The 13,647-nt window shown below is 57.4% G+C and overlaps 1 protein-coding gene across 13 annotated transcripts in view; it reads left to right on the plus strand.

Annotated features, from left to right (window-relative positions):
• The first annotated feature begins 343 nt into the window (after positions 1 to 343).
• EPB41L1 (erythrocyte membrane protein band 4.1 like 1) overlaps positions 344 to 13,647 on the plus strand; it is a 71,120-nt gene continuing 57,816 nt past the window's right edge. For 11 of the 13 annotated variants that reach the window (XM_074888414.1, XM_074888421.1, XM_074888422.1 and 8 more), the window contains exons 1-2: positions 344 to 475; positions 9,748 to 9,797. The gene's annotated coding sequence lies outside the window, so the exon portion shown is untranslated. Of the gene's footprint in view, positions 476 to 9,747; positions 9,798 to 10,521; positions 10,590 to 13,647 lie in introns of all 13 variants that reach the window. The other 2 variants (XM_074888416.1, XM_074888417.1) reach the window with 2 other exon arrangements.

Below are 13,647 nucleotides of genomic sequence, written 5' to 3' on the forward strand. Positions count from 1 at the left end.
GCCGGGGGGGGGGGGGGCGGGGGGGAGCGGCTGGCGCAGCCGTGCGAGCTGAGCCGGGCAGGGTGAAAGGGCGGGGGGGGGCGCCGAGCAGGGGGTCCTGGGTGCCTCTGCGGGACCCTGCCCTTGGGTCGCGCGGGTCGTGCGTGAAAACAACCGCGGCGGCATCCCTCCCTCCCCCCCCACCCCCCTTCGGGCCGGCCGAACCGGAGCCCAGCCGCCGCCGCTCGCCCCGCACTGCCCGGCGCTCCCGCACCCCCCGGCGCGGCCCGTGGGCGGCTCCGCGCGGGGCGGAGCGGGGCGGGCCCGGCGCTGCGGAGGGGGAGCGGCCGCTCCCCGCCCCGCCCCGCGCTGCGCTGCGCTCCCGCCGCACGGCGGGCAGGCAGCAGGCAGGCAGCAGGCAGCAGGCAGGGCGGGCAGCGGCCGCTGCGGCGTGGGGCCGCGCCCGGGAGGTGGCGGCGGAGCGGGCTGAGCCGAGGTGAGCGCCCGGGCGAGCCGGGGAGGGGGTCGGGCAGCGCCGGCAGCCCCAGGTGCGCTGCCTGCGAGGGAGAGGCAGGCAGGGCTGCAGGCAGGCGCAGACCCGCCGCTGGGAAAGCTTTTCCAAGGCGGGCCTCCCCTCCTCGGCAGCGGAGGGAGGGAGGGAGGGAGAGAGAGAGGGAGGGCAGCGCATCCCGCACCGTGTCCTGCCTGCGTGCCCGCCGTGCGGGGCGGGATGCTGCGGCCGGGGCGCGGCTCCCCGCGGGGGTCCGGCCGGGCACGGGGAGGGGGGACCCCGCGCTTCCCCCCCGCGAAGGAGCAAAGCGGAGTGCGGGGACGCAGCAGCGCGATTCGGGTCCTTGCACCGGGATGAGCCAGCCCCGGGGAGCCGTAGCCCTGAGCTGCGGGTTGCCGTAATAGCATTTAACTGCCGGGCTGGGATTTCAGGGGGACGATTTACATTAGAGGGAGAATGTGGAGAGAGCCAGGAACAACTTGGAATGGGTCCTCGCATATTTCTGTGGTTATTTTTGGAGTATCGTCATATGGCAGGAGGTGGGCTCTGGAGGTATCCTTGAGCTCAGCATTTTCTCCATAGGCTGGTTACCCGGGAGATTGTACTAGAGGACCTGCGTGGCCCTTTTCTCTATCAGTGGTTTCTGTATAAAACACTATTTATCTTTGCTGTTTGCGCGGGGGTATTGTTTCCCTCTGACATGCCCAGCCTTCAGCATGTTATGGGGGGGACCCTTCTGTGGGCAAACAATGGTCCGGGGATGCGTGGTTGAGTATTCACAATGTGTTGCAGGAACAGGTGATGGAAAAGCTGTGTTTGATTCAGCTGTGGATGTTGTGAGGTGACTCCTGATCAGGCCTCTCTCCACTGCCGTGGATGAGGTGTGGCTTCTCCAGCATCCCTAGAGAGACCAGCCCATGCATCAGTCTCCTTCCTGCACTTAGCTGCCGCTTTCCCTCCAGCTTTCTCATGCGAGACTTGTCCAAAGTGATTTTTGCTTCCAAACAGCTGGAGATGCGGGAAGCACATTGTTACCAAGGTCTGCTCCTTGGGGCTGCCGTGCAGATCTCTGCGTCCTTTGCTGGAGGACTCTGTGTGTGTCAGGTCCCTTTGCCCTCGGCCGCACGGGCTGGAGAGCTGCTCTGGGGGCCTTCGGTTACGTGTCCTTGTTGCTGTCAAGCGAGTTTGGAGCTGAGGGGAGGCTGGGTTTGGGCGACGATGCTTGCAAGAAGGGAATTACGCTTTAATTATATTTTTTTCGAGTCTGCTTTGATAGGCACGGAGCCTGTCTGTGGAGGCCTCCCCAGGGTGCTCAGAGCTGTGCTCTTGGTGAGGACCCCAGCCTCCGCTGCCTGCAGGGATGCAGGGCATGTTCTGGAAGCTGTGGCAGACCCTGGCTGCTGTAGAACCTGGCAAGTCCACAGCCACCCTCTTTCTCCCAGAGCCTTCCCCCCTTACACAGGGGTAACTCCGTGTTTGGTGTCAAAGGACCATGACGTACCTGTCCCTTGGGGGTGCGAGCCACCTCCCCGCCTGCAGCCCCTGCGGGGAGCGGAGTATTCACGGCTCCTCTCCTCTTTGCGCCATCCTTGTGCTGTGTTGATTGCTTCGGCTGCAACTTCAGAGGGTAATGCGGGCATTAAACCAGACATCACTGTAAACAGCAGAGCCCTGGGTTGGGCTGCAGGGGGGTACAGGGTGTCTCGGGGGGGGGCGGGGGATGCAGCTCTGGGTTAGCTGCAGAGCCTTGTGTTTGTGCTGACAGCAGGCTGCTTTGGCTGCAGGTGATGTGTTATTCCCCTGCTGTTTTGGTTGCTTCTTGATGTTGTAGCTAGAACTGTCCAGACTTTTTATTTTTACCAATTTTTGAGAAATCACCATTTTCCAGAACTCTCAGGGGAGATGTTTTGTTTTGGAGGAAGCTTCTAAAAAAGGTTTTTGAAGTCCAGTGTTGTATTTCTAGTCAAAAAGCATGAGTGTGGATGAGAGTCTGTGTTCTTGGTGTGCTGAAGGTGAAGGTTTTAGTACCTTTCCTGTCCAGTGCAGGCATGGAGCTTGCTGGGCCCCCTTTCCTGGGCTGCTGCCATGGTTGCCACCACCACAACAACCTCCCAGGGTAAGTGTCTTCTGGCATGTGGTTCATGGGCGGCCAGGAGGGGCGGCTGGGTCAGCTGAAGAGGTCACTGCAGTGTAGAATGGGGTAAATCTTAAAAATCAATTTTCTTCCCCCAGGCAGTTGAGCTCCCTGTTAAGCTCAGGGTGATGACCTTGGTCCTGGTGAGGAGCTGGATCTCTCATTGGTTTACAGAATAACCTTTCATGCTTTCTGCTGGCAGCACCGAGCCCTTGTCCCGTGTGTAACTCTGGCGTCACTCTGCCTTGCCTGCGTTCCTCCTTGCTCCAGCACTGCTGATGACTTCTGCGTTACTAGAGGAGGTTTTCAGAGACGGAGCAGTCAGGTGCCTGATTAATTTTGTCCTTAAAAGAAGAAATCTTTCCCAAAAGCTAATTAGGATTTCTAAATTAGGAATTCACAGAGAATGACCTGTTGGTTAAAGGGCAGGGGTGGGCTTGGCTCTTCCTGGGCCTGCTCTGAGTTTCCTGCCCAGTCTCGCAGACATCGCTTGAGTGTCCTTTGCCTTAATTTTATTTGGCTCTGGACTGGGGATATTTCCCTGCTGCCTTGGGCACAGCGCTGTGGCGCCTGAGTGACAGCTGGGATACCGATGGGGAAGCAAGCGTGTGCGAGGAGATGGGCTGAGTACGGGCTTAAGCTTTGCGACAGATCAGCGTGGGCGTCTGTAAGGCCTGTGTTTGGATGTATAGTAGACTTTCATGTGGTGCCTGTCACTTGGAGGTCTGAGCCGAGTCTGAAGCTCTGTTTTAAGCATAGAAGCAAAAGAAGAAATGTGAAACGGTGGAGGTTCCTGAGTCCCCGGTTGTTGGAAGCTCCTGTGCAGGAAGACTTGTGCAGCTACAAATACTTGATTCTCATACAGCATCTAAAAATGTGCTTGTGCTGAGGCTGTGACAGTGATGGCTGCGAGGCTTATTGTTCTCATTAGAGCAGTCGGGTGGCTCTGAGTCAGCAGGTTTGGATTTGTCACAGCCGGGGTGATTGTTCCAGGGAGACCTGTGAGGTTCTCTGGTGCTGAGTGGAGGGGCTGGCCCTGGCTGTCTCCTCCTATGTGGGGATGTTGGGGTTTGAGCCCGGACTGAAGCTCAGTGTTGGCTTGTGCTGTCACTTGAGTCTGGAAGGAGTTGTATGTATTTGTGGGAGCGGGACGACAGTCTCCTTTGGGACCTCCTTTCCAACACCTGCCCTGTGCCATTTGGGTCTATGAAGTTGAGCATCACTACTGGCAGTGAGGCAGCTTGCCGAGTGAACCAGTCTTTCTCGTGCATGTCACCTTGTCTGGATTACAGGAGATGGGAAGCATGGTGGGAGGAGACCATCTTTGACGGGGACATGTTGCAGGATTTCCCTGTGGCTGCAGATCCCTGTTTCCTCTCCTCCCAGCCCTTGGGTGGAAGCTTGTGGGTTGTCCAGGACCTAAGTGTGCCTTAAAGAGAAGAGGAGAAGATCTGGGCAACCACATCTTCCACCATGGAAGCCGTGGCTGCTTTCTGCAGCAGCTCTACTATCCACGCAGCATGCCCCTGGGGCAGAGCGGGGCGCTGGGCCCAGGCCCCATGGATGTCCCTTGTCTTGGGTGACGGTGGCTCCCTCTGCCCTGCCTTGCTCCAAGGAGGTGAACCGTTTGGGAGTGCATGGAGGCATCTGTACCAAGAGCTGTTGGGCTGAGCTTTTGTACAACTGGGACTGGAGCCAAGGTTTGCTCTCCTTGTGCTAGACAGGGAGCTGTGGGACTGTGTGGAAAGGGGCAGTCATCCCAGAGCCCCAGCTGGGTGATTTGGTGCAAATACTTCATGTCCGCTTGTCCCAGGACACAGCTGAGGGTGCTCTGATTTGAAGCTGAGAATTAGGCAGTGCCCTGCCTATAGTATGTGCATGCTCATGCACGCTCCCGGGTTTGCCATCTGGGAAGATGGGAGTAGCAGACAGAGCCTTAAAATCTGGATGATAATGCTCTGGAAGAGGAATTTCTTTCCACCTTTTGCTGATGTCTGTCTTTTGCCCTCTGGGGGGGGGGGCAATACTAGTGCCCCAGGCTGGGTCTGCCCCGTGCAGAAGCTGCTGTGTCCGGGAGCAGCCGGCTCTGGGTAAGCAGCATCCCGGGTCCGATGTGATCACAGTGCAGAGAGGAGACTGGGCTGACCCTATTGTGCTCAAAACACGAGACAAATGAGGCTGAAGCTGCAGATTTGCAGTTGCCAGCAGGTCAGCAGTTTTACTTGGGCACTTGGCCTCTTTGTGGAGGTGAAATACGGTGGCAGCTTAGTATCTGCTCCATCCCCCTTTCAGAAACCAGCCCTCTGCCCAGCAGCTATAACTGGACCCCGTGGCCACCCCACTGGGCTTTGCTGTCCCCGAGCCCTTCTCGGTGCCAAAGACTGATGCTCCTTTGCAAGGTATTGGGGATGAGGTGGAAACCAGGACCAGGTGCTGCGCTAGCGTAAAACGCACCCTGCGTTTGAGGCAATACTGAATGAGGATTCACAGCCCAGCCCTGCTGCCAGGTTCCACCCACCGGCTCCTTCCTCCCTCTGCTCCTACTAACCCACTGCCGGGCCCCGCTTGCTCGCTGCCTGGCAGCAGAGCGGAGATGTGTGCTGGTATCCTTCCCTGAGTATCATCGGATGGAGAGGAAAACACAGGGTGGAGTCATCTCTCGCACAAAGGAAATGTTGAGGTATCGTTTCTGCCTTTGGTGGATTTTTTAGGTGGCTGGGGAGAGATTAAACAGGATCTTAACACATTCACAGCCCCCTTCCCACCTCATTTTCCTGTGAATCTGTTGCTGTCATGGTATCTTTCAGAAGATATTTTTAGCTTTGCCTTTTTTTTCCCCCCTCTCCTCGTATCAGGCTTTTGAAGGGAAACGCGTTTCTATGCGAGAACAGAATGAGCCATTTCACGAGACATTTTGTTATGAGCAGAAGGGCCGGGAAATCTGATTGTGCGTTTTAAATGACACATTCCCCTTTGTAATCAGCTAATCGTACTCGCTGGGGTGAGTGCCAGCAGAAAGCTCTCCCGGCCGGGCCAGAGGCAGGCAGGTGCGTACCCTGGCAGGCTGCGGGGTGGAAGGGGGGATGGACCAGCCCTTCGCATCCTCCTCCTGCCCATCCACACAGGACCGTTACCCAGGTGGCCACGCGTGAAGGGCTGCAGTGCTGGGAGGGGTCCTGCAGGCTTTTCTCCTTAATGATCCTATTGAGGAAGCAGTACCCCCTGTGTGTGAGAGAAGCAATTAAATGTTCTAAATAGGTGCGCTATGGATCTGGCAGTGTTTCTGCTGGCAGGAGCTCCTGCTGAGCGTGGGATGGCATGGCACCTGACAAAGCTTTGGGTCTCTGCTTTGCCGGTGATGAGAGGGACGTGGCAAAGGACTCAAAGTGGGAGAGTGGTGCTGTGTTAAGGCCTAAGGGGTGGTCATGCAGCTGGGTCTGCTGCTTGCTATGGGAAGGTGCAATTTTTGACAAGGATGCTAACCCAACATTGATGGTGAAGTTTAGGGTGGGAAACCTCCAGTCTGAATTCTCAGCAGTGTTGCCTTTTAGGAGATTTACTGCAGGTCCTGATAGATGAAGGTTCTGCAGAGTGAACTGGCCAGAACGAGAGAAACCTCCCTTGAGGTCTAATCTGCCTGTGGGTATATGCATGCCTGTGTGAGGCCATTCCCTCTGCAGATTCATTGGGGGTCTTCTTCAGGGAACCAAAAAATGCTTTCTGGTAGTATGGCATGAGTAAATCCCTGTTGGTTGCCCTGGTCTCGTGTGCGATACATCTGTAAGCAATGCAGCTGACTTTAGGGGGACGGTTGGAAGTACTACAGGATGTAGAGAAAACACAGCTGGCCATGCTGTGTTTTGGTGGCAACTTCTACCATCACTGTAAGCCCACCTGGCCACTTCTGTGCTGCTGCCAGAGCTTTGGAGCTCAGTCCCCCTCTGCTGTGGTGCTGCTGGCTGTGGCCGCCTGCTGTGTGTAGGCAGGGCAACCTGGAAGGCCCATGGTGTTGTGGTCCATGGTCGCCTCCAGCTGAGCACTGGCCGGGCTGTTCTTTCTCTGCTGGCCGGAGCTGATGTGATCCCAGTGCGTGGTGAGCCGTGCACAGCTGGACTTCCCTCTGGTCCTGCTTCGTGCTTGGCTAAGCTGCCCTGGGGCTGCCACACTGCCCTGCCCTGTTTATGTTCCTTCTCTGGTGGATGTGGGAAGGAGACAGTATGAATCCTTGTCCCCTTTGCTGGACCCATCAGCACTTTTGCAATGTGCTGGCCTAGATTTGAGTGAGCTGGGCTCAGCGTATTGCTCCCTCCTAACCCCAGCCAGCCGTGCTGGCCAGGATCTGCCCCTTGCACAGACTGTAGCCGTCGTCTGGCTGCCGTTGGTGTCCCAGCGCCTGCTTCCATCACCAGCACTCGTGCTCACCCCGTCAGGGTCAGGCTGGACGAGTGGGATGACGATGTTGTGACAATGTGGGTCATTGTGGGATGTTTTCAAGCCTGGGGCACTGTCTGTGGCTGAGATGGTGTATGCACCAGCCGGGCGCCGGGGAGAGCTGCGTGGTAGGAGATCACGATGCAATCTAGCATGGATTTTCACTAGCAGGAGTGTTACGGGGAGCTGCTTGTTTGCAGGCAGAAGTGAGCAGGGTTGGGGGAGGGTCTTGCTCCCGCTGCCTGTGTTCTCAGAACACTTCATTAATATGATACTAATTGATGCAGTAGCTCAGATCCCAAAATGTCTATAGCTCAGAGCCTGCTGTGGTGCACCAGCCCCAGTGAACGCTGCTTCACGCGGCAGAAGATGGGAAGGAGGGACAGCCAGTGTCTGATGGAGAGCGCAGGGGCTTTGTTTGGCAGCGTTAATACAGGCAGGTTGGGAAGCGTTGAGTGCCGCTGCCTTGCTTTGGTGACTGCATCCTCCATCCTCCCTCACAGGAGGAACATGGTGCAGCTGTGGCAAGCCCCAGGTGTTGGGGCCACTGGTGTGATACCCTTTCTTCTGGGTCTGTCGAAAGCTGTCTGCTCCTGTGCCTGGCTCTGCGTCTGCCTGCCCGTCTCTGCTGTGCATCTCTTGACTTGCCCTTGAGCTGGGATGGGAGAAAGCCAAGTGTACAAACCCGGGAGCAGCATGGGGCCCGCACAGAAATCGCTGGGCTTGGCAGAATAGGAGCAGGGCCACGGAGACTGCGCCGAAGAGGGGAGAGAGCCCCGCAGATTCCCACGGCTTTGTGCAACAGTATGTGGGTGGGAGCAGGAGCTGCTGGTGTTGGAGTCCATTCCCCATACCAGCATGGCCTGTTTGGGGCACCGTTGTGAGCTGCCTCTGGGAGAGGGCAGAGCTCTTCTCCTGATGGGGCTCTTTCTCTCCTTTGGCTCCTTAGCCGATGGGCTGTGACATCTGCACGAGAAGGAGGCAGGTGAAGGAGAGAGAGGTCTGTCGAGGCTCTGGGGCAGAGGGGTGTGGGCATGTAGGTAATGGCATGGGACGTTCACATACCAGTGGCATTCCTTGGTCCGTGGGCAGCACAGGCTCTGTGTGTCATTGCAGGTGGGTCGGGAAAATGCCATTTCCAGGACTGGGAGAGCAGCGAACTGTGCACCGGGACGTGCGTTCAGCGTGGAGGAGTTTGGGTCCCGTGACACCGGCCCCGCAGTGGGGGTGGATGGGGGGACGTGGGACTGTGGGTGCGGCCAGCGCTGGTGCCACTTGACCGGGTACAGCCCCGCTCCCCACGCAGTGAGTGAAACCACTCGACTGGTGGCTGCGAAGGGATCTGTCCCTGTGGGGCAGGGGTGTATGAGAGCCAGCATGCAGTGGCATGTGTCCTGCTTGTGCTTCCCCTCGTGTGACAGCGGTGGAGAGCTGGGACAGGACCACGCACGTGGCAATAGCTGTAACTCCCTTCTCTCTCTGTATCTCTCATCCAAATCATTGGGGGGTGCAATTTCTCCCTGCTTGGAGGTGCCAAAGCTCCTGGCCTTATTGCATCAGGTTTTCTGTCTGGGGGACAGCAGCGGGTCCTGTTCTTGTCCTGGAGGCTGGAGCCCCATGTGGTAGCTGCCCAGCCACAGATCAATCGCTACATGTCACCATGCTGCTTGGGGACTCTGTCCATGTGGAAAGTGGGGCAGCTTTTATGCCCCTCTCTTGGGAAAGCTGCTGTGGATGGGTGTCGCTCAGGGCAGGCTGTGTTGGGCTACACCCAGATGGTATTTGCTTGTGGAGAGTGAAAGGTTTTTGCTGAATCCATGGGAGAGGTGGGTGCTTTGCATAGGTGGGTCCTCCTGCCTGCTTTGCTTCTGTGCTTATGGGAGGATGGTCTTTGCCTACCGAAGGTACGTTTGAAAATTAACCCTTGGAAAAGCAGAAGGTATCCTTGCTGTGCTGTGAGACAGCTTCCTCCTTCATGTAGCTGTGGTGCCTGCTGGGCAGTTTTTCCTCCCCTATTAGATGCAGTTGTCATCTAAAAACTGACCCTGAAAATGCTGTTGCAGGATTGGGGCTGTTCCTATTAAAACTGCTGATTTTACTCCTGGTGTGCCAGAGCTGCTGGTCACTCCACGGATGGGTGAACGAGGCTGGCTCCCATGGGTGCTGCATCACTGACCTGCATCATTACCCGGGGTAAAAGTCCTGCCCACCAGATGTTGCCCTCGGCGTTACCACAGGGACCGCGCCGGTGAGCCAGAGGGATGGGTGACAATGGGGTGGCACAGATGGCCCTGAAAGGAGAACTTGGGCAGCACCGGGCGGTGTGAGCCAGGAGGGTATCTGTTTCATTTCTCGGAGGTGTGTTGGTTCTGCGGCACTGCCTGTAGTAAATATTTGCTTTTATCACTCAAATGAGCAGAGCTGGCTCGCAATGCACGCAGTGGGCAGACTGGCTGCGTGAGAAGGTGCTGTTTTCACATCAGTCTTTTTGAGAGTAAAGCAGCATCTAACATAATCTGGAGCTTACATTCTCCAGCAAGCAGATTTGTATGGAGTCTAAACACAGTGCTCGAGCCGTGCGGGCACCATCTTGTGATGAATTATCTGGCTAACGTCCTTCCGTGCACTTGCCATCGTCTCTGGGAACGGTTTTTTTTTTTCTTTTTAACCAAATCTGATTTCTTCTTTGCAGGTTCTGAATTGTGCCCAAGCAGAGCGCTGAGAGCAGCCCCTGGAAGCAGTGTGAGTTTATCCTGAAAGCTTTTATTCTTCTTTCCAGATCCCACATAAGGCTGAGTGGATTTTGTAGCGTAGAAGGGGTTGCTCAGCAGGGAGCCTGTGCTGCAGGGAGGCTTGTCTGCCAGAAACCCCCAGCAGGACTGGAAATCTGGCCTGCTACCACCAAAGCACAAAACTGCTGGGCTTGGGCTTGTTCTGACTTCCTTTATGTGTTGGGATTTTTCCTGGTTTAGTTAGGAGTTGGGCAACAGCCCCTTTGCCAACAGGAAAGCTCCTTCTGGCTGCCCAAGTCTTTGCCCGCTGATGGAGCGGCTCTGGGACGTCATACTTAGTGCTGAGTTTTCATGCTTTCTGTTGTGCAGAGGATTTGAGGCAGGTGGCCTGTCTGCAAACCAGCCATTGTGCTTTGTTGGGTGTGGATCTGAGCCCAGGGAGTTGGTCCTGGGCTCATGGGGGCTGGGCATGGCCAGCTTGAGGCATGTCCCAGTGAGGCTGGCTCCACCGGGCAGCTGGGAGCGAAGGATGGGAGAGGACAGCGATAAGTCTGAGCTGCAGGATTAAATTGCTGGGATGCCTGAAAGAGTTGAGGGCTTGTGGTCCAGGCCTTCTTGGAGACCCCTGGGGTTCCTCCAGCTGGGTGGGCTGCTCTGCTCCGGGTCCCCAGTGCCCAGCAGGTTTGCATGGTGCATGTGACACCAGGTGTGAGCTGTTTCCACATGTCCTGCAGATGGTGTGCAGCTGGGGATAGCTGGGAGGACAAGGGCTCGCTTCTGCTTTCGCTCCCCGACCTGCAAGGTGAGCCTGGATGGAGAGCAACGCAGCAACACTACCCTCACTCTGGCCCAAGATGGGAGGAAGGTGTCATCATCTGAAAATTGGGGATAAGGAGCTCCGTGGCAGGACCCTGCTGTCCTGGCTCTGTCCGGGGTGACAGGAGCATGTGGCAGCGGGCACTGCGAGGCTCGTGGCATCCGTGGGACCCCGCTGCCCGCTGGGGCTTGGCTCCTGCCTACATGAGGCAAAGGGCGCAGAGGCAGGCAGTGCCCTGGATGTGGACGGGGGATCTGCGTCCTTGCCGAGGGCTGCGATGGGCTGCTGTGATGTGTTCCTCAGGGCGAGAGGCGCCTCTGGCTCTGAATGGGGCAGCTCGTTACTTTTTATGAGCAGTTTCTCACCAGCGGTGCTACAAGAGCATCCCTCCAGGAGGGCTCTTTGCGGACCTGGCAAGATGCCACATCCGCCTGCATCCAGGGATGCGTGTCTGTAGGGAAAGCAAGGAGAATGATGGGGTTTGTTGTCCCATCTTTGTATGCTGAAGAGTTTGGGTGCTGGAAGACCAGTTTTGGCATTGGTGGGGGCAGAAGTGCAGGCCTAACTTCAGTGGTGGATCGCATCGCTGTGTGCCTCAGTTTCCCTCCAGCACGGGGTGGGTGCCTGTGTGCTTCTGCTCTGGGGCTCTGCACAAGGAAAGCTGCTTGGGAGGTCAGGCACTGGCCACCCCAACGTGGGAGTGTTCAGCTCCTGGGCGACGCCTGGCAGGAAGCTCTGCCCCTGCATCGGGGGTGTGAGTCCCTGTCGGGGTTCCCTGCACTGGGGCGACATGGGGAGCAGGACACGCACCACCTCCATGGTGACCCCTGGTACCCAGCCGACCCCTTGCTTTTGCTGGTGGCCTTAGTGTCCCGGGTGCAGCTGGGGGTCGGTGACCCAGGTCTGGGTGTCTTTGGTTTCATGTTTCTCTCTTTCGGTTGCATCTCCTGAGCCAGCACTGGGGGTTTGGGGGAGCACTGGCACAGCAGAACTGCTCCATGGCTGTGTGCTCGGGCAGACTCGCCTGCAGGTCCCAGCTTCCTGGCAGGTTTGGGCAAGCAAAGCCTTACCAGCACAGCCTGGGCCAACTGCTGCCTCGTGCCAAGGGAAGTGTCCCCAGCTTCTGGAAGGGTTGGTGATGCTTTGGTCCTGGCACAATGCTCATGCTGGTGATGAGCTTCTCATTTCTCTGTATTTCTACAGCTCCTTCACAGCTGATGTAAAATCCTACCTCCTGGATGTCATGAAGGGCTTGCTGCTGGGATTTGCTAGGCAGGGGTGAAGGGAAAGGACTGTCTCCTCGGGGGCTTGCTCAAAGGAGATGGTCATCCGTTAGTTGGACTAGATGATTGTTGTAGGTCCCTTCCAACTGAACTGCTCCATCCTCCTGGGAAGTGGCGCACAAGACACGACCGTTACCTTGGGGAGAATGATGCTTCCTAGCCACTGCTTTAGTCTTCAAACAGGGCTCTTCTGGGGCTGCAGATTGGAGGATGATGACTGTAGGCAGAGAGCTTGGGCCTTCCTTTGGAAGGAAAGAGAAGATGGGAGAAGGCAGGGCTGAGCCTCTGCCTGAGCTGAGCTCCCTTCAGTGGCTTCCCTTGCTCTAGGTGCTCTTCACCTACTCAAGCTCCTCTCCTCTTCCAGCATGCTGCTTATGGGCTGGCCTTGTGGTTTCCAGGGTACATAAGGCAGCTGACCTTCCCTGGCTGCTACATCCCAACGCAAGACGGCTGAGCCCGTGGTCTCTACCTTCCCCTGCTTGCACTTGTGGGTGAGCGGTGATTGCCGCAGAGGCAGTGGGTGACCTGGAGCTGGGGTGGGAGCTGTCACCAGCAGAGGAAGAGTGTTCCCTGGCGATGGGTGGTCCACATGGTTTGCAACACCCCTGCCTGCTTCTGGTGTGTATCTGAGGTGCCTTGCTGGTGCTCTGCAGTGGTCAGCCACGGGGCACACCTGCAGCTGGGTGACCTGGGTTCAAAGAGCACTGGTTGTTACCATAACAGCCTTTGGGTCAGTCTCCCTCCCTCTGTTGCACCAGAACAGCCCTGGGCTCCACTCTGGTGCCGTCCCTACATGAGAGTTGGAGTAGGAGGAGAGGGCTGGCTGCAGTGCTGGTGGTCCTGGTGTCTCCCTGGGCAGCCTGCTCCCTACCTGGGCTGACTGCTCCATTTGGCCATGGCACCCCTTGGGCAGCCCCTTCCCCACCCAAAACAGCATGCAGGGGCCGTGGGGCATGGCCAGTCTGCAGCAGGGCAGCCCCATCCCCCAGGCAGAGCCACCAGATGTGGCACTGAGATAGTTTAGCCCCGTCGTTCTGCTCACAGGCAGTTTCTAATGGCTGTAAAGTGCAGGTGAGCACAGAGCAGCTGCTGAGGTCCCTCCCTGGCACCCTGGGCAGGATTAGCTCCTTATAATAAGAACTGGGCCAGGACGCTGCATGGATCACCTTGTGCCTGAGAAATGCTGTCAGTCTGTTTTATGGAGTAGAATCACAGAATCATCTCAGTTGGAAAAGCCCCTGAAGCTCCTCCAGTCCAACCATGAACCTCACCTTGACCGTTCCCAACTCCACCAGATCCCTCAGCGCTGGCTCAACCCGACTCTTCAACCCCTCCAGGGATGGGGACTCCCCCCCTGCCCTGGGCAGCCCATTCCAACGCCCAACAACCCCTTCTGCAAAGAAATACTTCCTAAGAGCCAGTCTAAAGTTACGAAGATGAAGCTGTTCTTTCCTCCCTGCCCTTCACCCCGTGTGGCAGTGGGACCCTGGCTGGGCAGGCGGCGCTGGCAGCCCCGGGGCAGCGCTGCCGCAGGGCTGGGGCTCACTGGGTGGCAGCGCTGTCTTTGGTGGGTGCTGGGGCACTGCTGTGCCTGCTCCCCCGCCCTGGCTTGGGGCTGCTGGTGCGCTTTCCTCTTGATTTGGGGCCCATCCTCGCTGGGAGACATGCCTTGGTCAATGAAGCTTGCTCTGTGCCATCCCAGCTGCTTTGGCCTGGGCTGAGCAAGCAGGTTTGCGGTATGTGGCAATGTGTGCCCTGAA

This window comes from Strix uralensis, chromosome 18 (genome assembly GCF_047716275.1).
Source record: "Strix uralensis isolate ZFMK-TIS-50842 chromosome 18, bStrUra1, whole genome shotgun sequence".
In the NCBI taxonomy this organism is placed as follows: Eukaryota; Metazoa; Chordata; class Aves; order Strigiformes; family Strigidae; genus Strix; species Strix uralensis.